The following is a 13,724-nucleotide window of genomic DNA, read 5'->3' as shown; positions in this document are numbered from 1 at the left end:
CCCTGTCTCTGCTATTGTCCCTCCATTATCCTTAACCCTGTCTCTGCTTTTGTCCCTCCATTATCCGGACCCTGCCTGGGACTATTACCTGGACCCTGCCTGGGACTGTTATCCGGACCCTGCCTGGGACTGTTATCCGGACCCTGCCTGGGACTGTTATCCGGACCCTGCCTGGGAATTATTAACCTTTACTGACCTGACCCTGTCTGGCACTATGATCCCTCCGTTATCCTTATGCTGTACTCATGCCCTCACTATCCGCATGTCACATTAGTGCTAATTCCTTTGCTGGCATCTTCACACTTATCCCAGGATGGCACAATTAGCATGTATGATGTCATCCTTACAATGTTCCTAGGGTAAGAGGAGGGGCAGAGCAGAGGTTAGGTGTCCCTGAACTGTAAATGGGGGAGGAGGGTTATGGAGGCGTAGTCAGTCCAGGGCTCACCAGTAGTAGGACCTATTTACATGTATGAACCCCAGAACTGCAGTAAATTAGTACATGCTTCCTGATTCACTTTACTCTGCTGAGTGAATTGAATTCATATTGACTCTGCTGAGAATGCTGCTCTCTCCACAATTACTGCCGTTCTGACATTTCCCTTCCCAGCTGACTTCATATCAGTCTTCCTCAGTCTGCCCATCATAGCTGAGAAGCCGGTTCCTATGAGTTTCCTCTGAATTGTTTTAATCTCTCCAGCCTTCCCGGCTTCCTCCTCTTTCCCATTTACACCTAATGAATGACATTTTCTTACGCCCTCCATTGACGTTTTTCTCGGACATCGGAGAGTTCCCCGCCCTTATTATTATTACTTGTGATGACCCATCTCTTACTCACTGGTGGTCCCTGGCTGGGCGGCTGTGAGACAGATGCACAGCTGTTATATAACTGCAAGGGGACCCAGACTTTGCACCGGAGCTTGCAGTCAAACTCTCACAGAAATACGGTAATAACAGCAGGAAGAAGGATTCCCCAGAAATCACGCCAAATGAAGGAAGAAAGGGAAACATGAAGGCTGCCATCTTTATCTGCATACAGTCTCTGGGTACAATGAACAAATATCAGTATCTAAGAAGGGCATGAATATACAGGAGAATTAGGATGTTGGATAGTCTTAGGGGGAAGATAGCAACTGGTGTACAGATTGAGTTAGGTAAGGTTAACAATGGTGGTGCTAGTGGTAGGTATTGGAATGTGTATTTAGCAACAACAGTCTATTATCTGTACTGTAGATCTATGCATTACAAGCTTTAACCACAGGGTGGCAGTGTGCTCTACTAACAAACATATTTTAGTACATCCAGACCCATATGCAATTAACTTTTTCACCCGAGTTTTCTCTTGGGCTGCTTTCACAGTGGGACGTTACAGGCGAACGTTAGAGCAGCCTGTAAGGCAGCCCAACTCACAGTAATGAAAAATCAATGGGCTGTTCACAGTGCCCACGTTGCACTACAGTGTAACGCTGGACGTTCAAAGTAAGTGCAGCATGCTGTGCGTTATATGTGGTTTTAGCTGCGTTAGACTGTTTGCATGTGATCAGTAAGGGGAGAGTCCGCTACTGTTCCTAGCCACATGGCTAATTAATATTCACTGCACTGTAGTGTTGTCCAGATCATGAACGATTCGGATCTTTGATCCAGATCTTTTTTGTGAGTTGAATCATCCGGATCATCACAATGAAGGATTTGGTTCACAGTGGATGTCTGGAAGAAACAGGAACTGCAGCTTCTGTGCACAAGCACAATCTTCCTGCTGCATCTCTCCCTTCCCCATTAGCACCCTCAATGTGCCTTCATTCTCCTGCACCTCTCACTCTGCTTCACCCCTGCTTCCTGCTTCCCTAGTAAAATGATTCAAAGATTCGGTTCAAAGATCCAGGTCTTTTCAATGATCCAATTAGAATCATCCGAATCATTGAAAAGATCCGGACTTTCCAGCAGTGTTGCCAACCTCAGAAATACATTTTTACTGACAAAGCACAAAACATTTACTGACAGAACACTTTTTTTTACTGACATCTACTATTATTGAAATTAAATGAAAGATATCACACATGCGCCCTACGTGCAATACACCGGCAACCACGCTCTTGAATGAGGAAGAAGAGTGCAGTGGCGGACACCGGACAGGTGAAGTATTAATGCACGGCATCTGGAGGGGGGGACTTTGGTATATTTACATTTGGGGGAGCAACTGGGGGTTTCCGTCACATTTTTTCTCGATTATCGCAGCCCTTACCACTGCATGCCTGATTGAGCGTGCCAACCTGAGATTTTCCAGCAAGTCCGATTGATACATGCGATTGATACATGCAACCAATTTCCGCCCGAAATTGGTTTGATTGTCAACTAGGCATGCTCTTGGTGGCACCGATTTTTAGAATATCAATAATAATTGTCTTATCCGAAGGTTGATCGGCCGCCAAGTCTACAGATGTATGGCCACCTTTAGCTAGAGCAGAGTACATTCCAGAGTGATACGTGAACTGATAAGCGGTAAGTGCTGTGATCTTCTGGGAAAGAGAGAGGTTTTTTTTTACTGACACCACATTTTTTCATGGACTTTACTGACAGCCCAGATTTGTTGACTTTTTTACTGACAGTCAGTAAATTTACTGACAGTTTGCAACGCTGCTTCCCAGGATAGCACCAAGAGCCTCATAAGGCAGCTCAATCTGACATCCAACTTCAACACCACCATGCGTTGCGTTAGGGGCACGTTATGCGACCTTACCGTCCCCTAAAATGCAACGTCTTGGTGTGAAAGAGGCCTTAAAGTGTACCTGAGATGGGGCCACAGCATAAAAATATACTTACCTGGGGCTTCCTCCAGCCCCCTCCGGCCTAAGCGCCCCTAAACCATCCTCTTCTGACTCCCCGTTTGCCCGCAACTGGCCTCGTAATATTCACCAGTCGGCGCATGAACAGTCTGGCCAGGTGCGCTTCTCCGTCTTGCTCCAATCACCGGGAGCATTCTGCTACTGTGTAGTACTACTGCATAGACACTGAGCACCCCCGGCGACGTGAACATGGAAGGAGGGCTTTCCGTGGCGAGCGGGGAGCCAGAAGAGGACAGCGTGGGTGCGATCAGGCCGGCGGGGGCTGGAGGAAGCCCCATGTATGTATGTTTTCATGCTGTGGCCCCCATGTCAGGTTCCCTTTAAGAAATACAGATGAGATAGATAACAACAATATTTAGAACGTTTGCATTGGCAGGACTCTGCAGACATCACAGAACTGAACCTTATCTCAGTATATTGTCATTGTATCTACATACATATCCCATATGCCTCTAAGCATATATTTTCATCTGAATATGATTGCTTCCAGTTTCTTAAATACATCTATCAGACGATCGTTGAGCGGAGAGATGGCAGGACCTGGACTCGCACGTAAGGTGATCCGATGTTTTATGAGTTTCATGGTGGATTACTGTCAGGAGGGAGTCCCCGCGGGCCCCCTGCTATGCCTGACCCGTCACGGATATTGCGCTGATATGTTTCCAATTCTCTCGCTTTTAATCAGCCTTGACTCTTTTTTTCCGGGTGATCCGGGCAGCCTTCGCAAGCGAGAGGTCGATTGGCCGCCTTACCCTCGCTCACATCTGTAAGAGCGTCCTTCAGGAGACGCAGTAGGCGAATGTTATTGAATATCTTCCACCGGTTTCCAAGAACAAGGAACTCGGAGGGGCTGGCAAACTCTGGCTTATTTAGACAAACATCATAGTGAGCATTCTTCATCTTGCTGCTCTTTTGGTGGTCACGGAACTCGAAGCTCCGATGTTTTGATGTCTGTCTGACCCCTTCTCCATATAACGTATGAGTAACTCAGCACTGCAATAACACCTGCTACAGGCAGCTACGTAATTCAGTGTCAAAAAGTCCAGCTAAACCCAAAACAGTAAAACCCAAATTCTAACAATCAGGATGATTTGTTAATATAAACAGTGTACAGCAGCCAAGATTCTCTGGATTCAGCTAGTGGTCCACTCAATTGGGTGTTACTACCGTATGTGCCACCAAAAGTAGGAAGGATAATAGATGCCAGACTACATTTCCCAGCATCCCCCCTGCATTACAGTAGAAACTATTGATCTACAAAGGGAGGTGGGACTTGCAGTTCACAGAAAGTACAGGATCAGCATTTTTAAAGGGAACCTGAGGCGAAAGAAGAGGTTGCTTGGTCCCTCGCTGTCTTCCCGGGCTGCTACGTTCCCTCACTGGGCCGCTACTTTCCCCCTGGCTGACTCGCGCTTCATCGAGCATGCGCGGCCATTGGAGCGAGAGCGCCTAGGCCGTGCATGCGCAAAGAAGTTAGACTCGGCCAGAGTACCGGCGAGTCCAGCGTAGGACAGGAGTGGCCCGAGAAGATGGCGAGGGACCAAGCGATCTCAAGGGAGCTGGAGGAAGCCCCAGGCAAGTATAAAACCTGAGATTTCTTTAGTCTCACACTTTAAAGGACAAACTGTAGCAAGAGGTGGAGGCTGCCATATTTATTTTCTTTTAAACAATACCAGTTGCCTGGAAGCCCTGCTGGTCTTTTTGGCTGCAGTAGTGTCTGAATCAAACCAGAAACAAGCATGCAGCTAATCTGGTCAGATCGGACAATAATGTCAGTAACCCCTGATCTGCTGCATGCTTGTTCAGGGTCTATGGCTAAAAGTATTAGACGCAGAGGATCAGCAGTATAGCCAGGCAACTGGTATTGCTTAAAAGGAAATAAATATGGCAGCCTCCACATACCTCTTGCAACAGTAGCCCTTTAAGGCCTTAGTGAGGATATAAGCGAGGTAGAAGAGGAGTCTAGAGAAACAAAGCATCACAATGGGCATTTTCATTTGGAAAGTTTAGTACCAAATGTAATACGTATAATTTAAAATGTCCGCATGATGGAGAATATTCTTTGTCCATTTTTGGGGTCAGTTGGGCTTGAAGGGTATCCGCCTCTTCAGTACAGTGTAATAAATCAGAGGGCTTTATTTTCAGTCCTCAGCTGCCTCAAACAACATTTTTCTGATGTACTTGATACAGATCCAGCAGTCCTCAAAGTGAAATGAAGCGCTGCATGAAAAAAAAAAAAAACTCATCACTGATTAAAAGGTATATAAATAATTCTTCCGTAATAAATAAAAATTGTGCATTCAGGAATATTTACCTGCTTGAACCTGCAGTCTCTTAAAGTGAACATACACTTATCCATTTTTCTCATCGATTCCTGGCAGATTCTGTCAAATCAGTCGATCGCACCGACAACGGGTCGGGAGCAGTGGCAGATTGGTGGCCCATAGCGCTGCCACTGCATTGCTATAGTTTGATAGATTTTGAAAGCATTTTATGACTTGTGCTGTAGCTTTGCCCGCATTGCACACACTCCAGCCTTATAATGATATTACCCGGTGCAAGCACTAGGGTCTGCGGTGTGCGTTTGAACTCCCGTGTCCGGCTGCGCTCTGCGCGTGTTCACTACGTCATGACACGTTGTGCGCATGCACAGAGCGCTACTGGCCACGGGAGCCCGATCAATGACACACTGCCGCGCCTAGCGCGTGTACACCCCCCCCCCCACACACATTCTAACAATGTTCTTTGCCTGTGTGTTCAGGAGGTTCAACATTCTTCCTCCCTTCCAAATCATTTGCCCCCACATCCAACATGGCATTGGATCCAGAGGCTGTGTAGTGTTTACACATGCTGAGTAACTGCTACACAAACACCACATTATGCATCAACAAGAAGGTAGCAGAGCAAGACTATCGTCATTAGTAATTTTCTCCTTTTATTTTCAGCATACCTCCCAACTTTTTTAGATTAGAAAGAGGGACACTTAAGCCACACCCCTGCCGCACCCCTGATCACACCCCTGCCACACCCCAAGTCACACATACCATAAAGATTTCATAAGAAAAATATGTTGTTTTATCATTCAAACCACACTGGTCTTTTCCATCCTGGTTCATTTTCCTTCATATTAACATTTGAAAATTAGTAATATATCAATTTAAAGGATGGGAATAAAGTTTAGAGTCAATCAACACACATCACACATTTTTAGTAGAGAAATATATATATTTACATAGAAAGAGGGACAAATGAGGAGGAAAGAGGGACAGGGTTCTCAAAGCGGGACTGTCCCTCCAAAAGAGGGACAGTTGTGAGCTATGTTTTGATTAGTATTTTTACTTACTGCAACAAACACAATTGCTAACTCCCAGCTAGAGCAATTTCCTGCCTTTATCTGGTCAGCAGACGCCAGTCAGCCAATCAGGTGTACTATTATACACCCTTTTCCTGCTGTACCTGCGGACCAGTGTTTGTGATTTTAAATTTCTTTTTTGCAGCTTCCAGGATGCTATTGACAGGTGAGTGGTTAGGGAGGGGACCGTGTGGGAGATGTGCCTACGTGTCCCTGTAACCGATGCAATCTACGATTGCGTCCAACCGAAGCCTCCCACCTGAATGCTACCCAATTTATGCAATTCCTGCTAGATTTGGTACAGCAGGCAAAGGGTGTATAATAGTACACCTGCTTGGCTGACTGGCGTCTGCTGACTAGATAAAGGCAGGAAATTGCTCTAGCTGGGAGTTAGCAATTGTATTTGTCGCAGTTAGCATTCAGTTTAGAGGCAGTGGGGGTGAGTTCCCTGGAGGTGAGAGGTCCAGGGCTCGCCCGCATTTGCCTCTAGGTATCGCATGGTGATGTGGGGGCCAGCCAGTGAGAGAGACTGGGGCCCCCGGCTGTCATGTGGACCAGTGTTTGTGATTTTTACTTACTGGGTGGTACTGAAGAGGTATTGCATACACAGGATGAAAACAGCAAACAGTATGATAGTCATTGTCCATTTTCGATGGGTAACACAAATTCACCTAACACACCAATTGTCAATGGAAATATTTTTTCCATCAGTGACACCCCATCAAATTCACTGCCTGTAACTCATCAGACATAACACCTGCCTCTTCTTCACACATTCCGCCTGACATCAGCCCCAAACAGTGCTTCCCGTAAGGGTTCTTTTAATAGACACTTGAGACCATGCATTTGAGTGGTTTATAATTGTCCTAATCTCCACGTCTGGAGAGGAGAATTAATTTTCTGCTGGGATTAACATCCTACTTTGATTATTTATTAGACAAAAGCTAGTCAAACACTATGAATGTGGAATGTCAGTGTGGGAGTCAGGGCCTGTAAACAGTGTTGCAATGGAGGGTAGGAGGCAAAGGAACATCCTGCTGGGATTTTGGAATTTTTATTACACGTCTCCAGACATGAGTAATTTAGGAGTGATTTGTCTGTAGAAGGTCTTAAGGTGCAGCAAAATAAGATCACCTCTTATACTTTCCACTCGTGTCCAATGGAATGTACTATCTGACTGTACATGTTCACAAACAGGCCGCGCCCAGTTCAGTGACTGGACAGGACATACATGATGACTTGTTTCTGACCAGTCTATGGACCACCTTGTGTATCAAGTCCATCCGTTCCCATCCAGTGAGATATAAGCCAGACAGCTCTCATTTCTGGCACTCTCATAAAACAGACCTGCAGAGGGATGGCCTAGCTCCCAACTGTCCCTCTTTTGGAGCCATGTGCCTCCATCCCTCTTTATTCCTCATCTGTCCTTCTTTCAGGACTGATGTACAGATCCACTGGATGTACATATAAGTATTTTTCTGCTGAAATGTGCATAACTGACTCTAAATGTTATTTCTATTCTATAGTTTTGCTATTTTTGTTATGTTCAAACGTTAATATAAAGGACAATAAACCAGGACAGAAAGGACCAGTGTGGTTTAACCACCCTGGCGTTCTGATTAAATCGCCAGGGTGGCTGCGGGAGGGTTTTTTTTAAATAAAAAAAAAACTATTTCATGCAGCCAACTGAAAGTTGGCTGCATGAAAGCCCACTAGAGGGCGCTCCGGAGGCGATCTTCCGATCGCCTCCGGCGCCCAGAATAAACAAGGAAGGCCGCAATGAGCGGCCTTCCTTGTTTTGCTTATATCGTCGCCATAGCGACGAGCGGAGTGACGTCATCGACGTCAGCCGACGTCGTGACGTCAGCCGCCTCCGATCCAGCCCTTAGCGCTGGCCGGAACTTTTTGTTCCGGCTACGCTGGGCTCAGGCGGCTGGGGGGACCCTCTTTCGCCGCTGCTCGCGGCGAATCGCCGCAGAGCGGCGGCGATCAGGCAGCACACGCGGCTGGCAAAGTGCCGGCTGCGTGTGCTGCTTTTTATTTCATTAAAATCGGCCCAGCAGGGCCTGAGCGGCAGCCGCTGGCGGTGTTGGACGAGCGCTCAGCTGGTTAAATTATAGAACAACACATTTTTTTTATGAACTCTTTATAGTAGGCGTGACTGTGGGTGTGGTTAGAGGTGTGGCAGGGGTGTGGCTTTAGTGTCCCTCTTTCTAATCTAACTAAATTGAAAGGTATGTGGATGGTGAGCAGTAGAGAGGTTCCAGGGGTGAGTTCACACTATGTGCATTGCGTTGCACTGAGTTGCCGCATGCGACTGTGCAAACTTAAAGGGACCCTGAGCAGTGCCTGAAATTAAAAGATTACACTTACCTGGGGCTTCTTCCAGCCCTCCGTAGGCAGTGAGGTCCCCCGGCGTCCTCCTGGCTCCTCTCTGTGTGCCTCCGCTGGCCCCCGTTACCGGCTCTTGCTGGTTCCTGACGCTCGTCGTCATCAATGCAGCCAGCGTGACAGCTGTGCACATGCCTGGTTTAGCGTTAGAAAACCGCGCATGCGCAGACCTGTCACGCCGGCTGCCGTGATAATGCGAAGCGGCTGCCGTGATGACGACGAGTGTCAGGAACCAGCAAGAGCCGGGCCGACACCCGGCTTGGGTGTCGCCGGTAACGGGGGCCGGTGGAGGCACAGGGAGAGGAGCCAGGAGGACACCGGGGGACCTCACCGCCTACGGTGGGCTGGAAGAAGTGTAATCTTTTAATTTCAGGCACTGCACAGGATCCCTTTAACCTAAAGATTCTCATTAACATTCAGAAGTAAATAAAAGATTGTATTGAATCGATCCACGGCTCCAAACTATTCCCGATATTGAAACCAGTTGTGATGTTGTGATCGTATCTATGAAAAATCCAATGCGCATACCAGTTTATTGCAGCAATACTTCAGGGCGTAACTATAAATCATGGGACCCCCCAGCAAAACTTTGATGGAGCCGCCAATGTTCAAACTCTTTCCTTGCCTACCCCTGGTGACCCTCACAGCCTGGGGGCCCATCTTGCAAGGGTCATTTAGTGTGGCCATCATGATCTTCACACCCATAACAAGTGTAGCCACAAAAACGCCTGATCTGAAGGATGGAGCTCTTTTTCTGAGGGAGTAAAGTAGTAGTTGGGGCCCCCTTACAGGTCTGGGCCCCTTGTGGTTGTAGGGGCTGCTCCCCCATATTTACGAAATTACCTATGATGGGCATGGTAAGCAAGGGTGACGTGACAGCTGGGACAGCCAGTACACTTGTGGTGCGGTTTGGTGAGGGTTTGTAGCTTCATGGCGGGCAAAGTCTAGGGTGCCTGGACATCTGTGTCTACAGGCTCCTGTGAGGTAAATCTGGGCCTGCATCTCAAGGAACCCCTGCATTAGTGGGGGATGGGGGGAATTTATTTTGCAGGGTGCATGGTCTTTTAAAGTGGGCATGGTTGCTCATTGTAGCAGCCTTGTTGTTTAGCCCCCCCTTTCTATGATTCCTTCTTTCAGCATTTATAATACTAGCGCACGTTAGGATGTCACGGGTCAGTGAAAAATAGCGCCCAGCACCCTTAGATAAAAATGGCGCCCCATTCACTTACATTATCAAACGATATTTATCGTTTTAAAAGGTTAAAAAATGGCGCCGACCTTTTGAACGAAATTTATCGTTTTAAAACTTTTTTTTATTTGTCCTGCCTGAACGATATTTATCGTTTTAACCCCTGCTTTGCTGCCGTTTGGAAAATATCTGCCCACCGGCTTTAATGTTTAATAGCAAAGCCCCCTTAAATGCTAAAAACACCAAATTTGCAGGGAATGTTAAGAAAAAAATTGTGAACAAGAGAATTTTTTTCTTTTCAAAAAGACCTTATAGTTTTTGAGAAAATCGATTTTGAATATTCTCCTTCTGACCGTGGGAAAATTAAACGCCCGCCGACTTTAGCGGTTAATAGCAAAGCCCCTTTAAATGCCAGAAAGACCAAATGTGTAGGGAAATGTTAAGAAGAACAGTGGGAACAAGAAGATTTTTTTTTTTTCAAAAAGACCTTATAGTTTTTGAGAAAATCGATTTTAAATCTTCAAAGAGAAAAATTATCTATTTAAATCGCGTAATGACATTTCTGCGTAAACAATTCCCGCCGACTTTAGCAGTTAATAGCAAAGTCCCCTTAAATCCTAGCAACACCAAATTTGCAGGATATGTTAAAAAGATACTGGGAAACAATATTTAAAAAAAAATTGGAAAATTTTATTTATTTTTTTTCTAAATTTGAATTTTTGGGTTATGTTCTGAGTGTGGGAATTTTTTTGAAAAAAATGACGTGGGGTCCCCCCTCCCGAGCCTCTGTAACCCCTTGTCTCCCATGCAGGCTGGGATAGCCAGAATGCGGAGCCCCGGCCGACTGGGGCTTTGCACCCTGAGCTATACCAGCCCGCATGGTCCATGGTATGGGGGGGCTCCGGGGGGGGAGGGGTGGCCAAGCCTTCCCCTCCCTCCCCCCCCCCCGGAGCCCTTGTCCAATCCATGGACAAGGGGCTCTTCCCCACCTCCGGTGCCCCAGGAGGAGGTGGGGGGTGACGACTCCCTGGGGGGGGTTCATGGTGGCATCTGGGAGGCCCCTTTAAGAAGGGGACCCCCAGATGCCCACCCCCCTCCCAGGAGAAATTAGGATAGGGGTACAAAGTACCCCTTACCCATTTCCGCAAAGGATTAAATAAAATAAAAACGCAACCACGAGAAAAGTCCTTTAATGTTCTAAATTAACCACAAATACTTACCTCTACCTTTAAGAAAAAAATCCCACGACAATTAGGTCCCACAACAGTATCCTCCATCTTGCGACCTTCTGATACATCTTGATTGAAGATCTCCGCCGCCCCGACGCCACACACGCCGCCCCCGCCGCACTGCTCTCAGCTATACTAAGTATAGCTGAGAGTGCGTCTATACAGACGCATTACCGCTAACTCCCGCTGCCCTCCCTGCCTCCCCCCACCTGTCACCCTCACCCATGCTGGCACCCAATGCACCCATGGGTGCCAGCAGGGTGAGGGTGACAGGTGTGAGAGAGGCAGGGAGGGCAGCGGGAGTTAGCGGTAATGCGTCTGTATAGACGCACTCTCAGCTATACTTAGTATAGCTGAGAACAAAAAGCATCTTTAAACTTTGGCTCCAAGGCTCCCCATTGGTTCCTTATCGACCAATGAGGATCCTCCTGATCCCCATTGGTCTGTTAAGGAACCAATGGGGACCATTGGAGCTAAAATTTAAAGATGCTTTTAGTAAAAGCTAAGTGTAGCTGAGAGCAGTTCGGCGGGGGGCGGCGTGTGACGCCGGGGTGGCGGAGATCTGGCGGAGATCTTTAATCAACATGTATCAGAAGGTCGCAACATAGAGGATACTGTCCGTGGGACCTAATTGATGTGGGATTTTTTTCTTAAAGGTACAAGTAAGTATTTGTGGTTAATTTAGAAAATTAAAGGACTTTTCTCATGGTTGCGTTTTTATTTCATTTAACCCTTTGTGGAAATGGGTAAGGGGTACTTTGTACCCCTATACTCATTTCTCCTGGGAGGGGGGTGGGCATCTGGGGGTCCCCTTTTTAAAGGGGACTCCCAGATGCCACCATGAACCCCCCCCCCCCCCCAGGGAGTTGTCGCCCCCACCTCCTCCTGGGGCACCGGAGGTGGGGAAGAGCCCCTTGTCCATGGATTGGACAAGGGCTCCGGGGGGGGGGGGGGAGAGGGGAAGGCTTGGCCTCCCCCCCGGAGCCCCACCATACCATGGACCATGCGGGCTGGTATAGCTCAGGGTGCGAAGCCCCAGTCGGCCAGGGCTCCGCATTCTGGCTATCCCAGCCTGCATGGGAGACAAAAGGTTACAGATGCTCGGGAGGGGGACCCCATATCATTTTTTTTCAAAAAATTTTCCCACACTCAGAACATAACCCAAAAATGTAAATTTAAAAAAATAAATAAATAAAAATTTTCAATTTTTTTTGTTTCCCAGTATCTTTTTAACATATCCTGCAAATTTGGTGTTGCTAGGATTTAAGGAGACTTTGCTATTAACTTCTAAAGTCGGCGGGAATTGTTTCCCGCAGAAATGTCATTACGCGATTTAAATAGATAATTTTTCTCTTTGAAGATTTAAATTTGATTTTCTCAAAAACTATAAGGTCTTTTTGAAAAAATGTTTTTTCTTCTTGTTCCCACTGTTCTTCTTAACATTTCCCTACACATTTGGTGTTTCTGGCATTTAAAGGGGCTTTGCTATTAACCGCTAAAGTCGGCGGGCGTTTAATTTTCCCACGGTCAGAAGGAGAATATTTAAAATCGATTTTCTCAAAAACCATAAGGTCTTTTTGAAAAAATGTTTTTTTCTCTTGTTCACAATTTTTTTCTTAACATTCCCTGCAAATTTGGAGTTTTTAGCGTTTAAGGGGGCTTTGCTATTAAACATTAAAGCCGGCGGGCAGATATTTTCCAAACGGCAGCAAAGCAGGGGTTAAAACGATAAATATCGTTCAGGCAGGATTAAAAAAAAAAGTTTTAAAATTATAAATTTTGTTCAAAGGGTCTGCACTATTTTAACCTTTAAAAAGATAAATATCGTTTTAAACAAATATCGGACAGAAGGGGGCGCCATTATTTAGCCGGCGCCATTTTTCACTGGACGCAATACTCCTTGCTAGCAACCCCACAATTATGGTGCTAGCCTATAACAGTATTCTATATTATATTACTCATTATTCTCTGCTTCAAACACAATAGGGGAATGATAGCTGAGTGAGTTGTGTGCCCCCTCCTACACTGCGCCATGAGGCTGGAGCCTCTCTCGCCTCTGCCTCAGCCCCACCCTGATTACAGAATCTGAGTCCCCCAAAATATACTCTGCCTTATGCAGTGGGGAATCAGTGGTGGAAATGGTTTGGGAAGTATTAAAAAAAAGGAATTGTAGATGTTTTAAAATCCTGAGATAGTTGTGATATGGATATTCCAGACACAGGACCTGTGCAGCCGAGCAGTTCAAAAGCTCAGGACAGCTGCCCATACACCACAACCCCCACCCCCTACTAATCTTATTGGCTAGCTAACCAGATTACAGCCATGAGGACCCCTCAATGTTGGTGGAAGAGTCTAGTACTGAACAATCTGCGCGCAAACTGTTTTTGGACGCTAACGTCCTCCATTCACTGCATCTGTTTTGAATGCAAGTTGTGTAATATGCCTGTGTTTTGGGCTCTGCACATCTATGCAGCTCGTCAGTTCGGGTGCAGCCTGCATTTGGAAGCGCTGCCATTTTCTTCCTGATGTCGCTAAGTAGATTACCACTCATCCAATATAAGGTATTATTTATTGCTCCAAATCAGGCTTATTTGTTAATATGCATTAATATGCATTAATGGGAATATTATTTTTAAAAAACGGTATATGATAAAAAAAAAGTTTAAGCTTTTGCAAAATAAAGATGCCAAATACGTATCGCACTGATTTATAGTTTATTA

At 46.3% G+C, this 13,724-nt stretch overlaps 1 long non-coding RNA gene across 3 annotated transcripts in view; it reads left to right on the top strand.

The window, feature by feature from the left end:
- LOC137564165 (uncharacterized) overlaps window positions 1–13,724 on the top strand; it is a 707,039-nt gene that overhangs the window by 488,975 nt on the left and 204,340 nt on the right. The gene's annotated exons all lie outside the window — the stretch shown is intronic.

Source organism: Hyperolius riggenbachi, chromosome 3 (assembly GCF_040937935.1).
Source record: "Hyperolius riggenbachi isolate aHypRig1 chromosome 3, aHypRig1.pri, whole genome shotgun sequence".
Taxonomy (NCBI): Eukaryota; Metazoa; Chordata; class Amphibia; order Anura; family Hyperoliidae; genus Hyperolius; species Hyperolius riggenbachi.
Note: the sequence above shows the minus strand (reverse complement) of the source record. Positions and strands in the feature narration are given on the sequence as shown.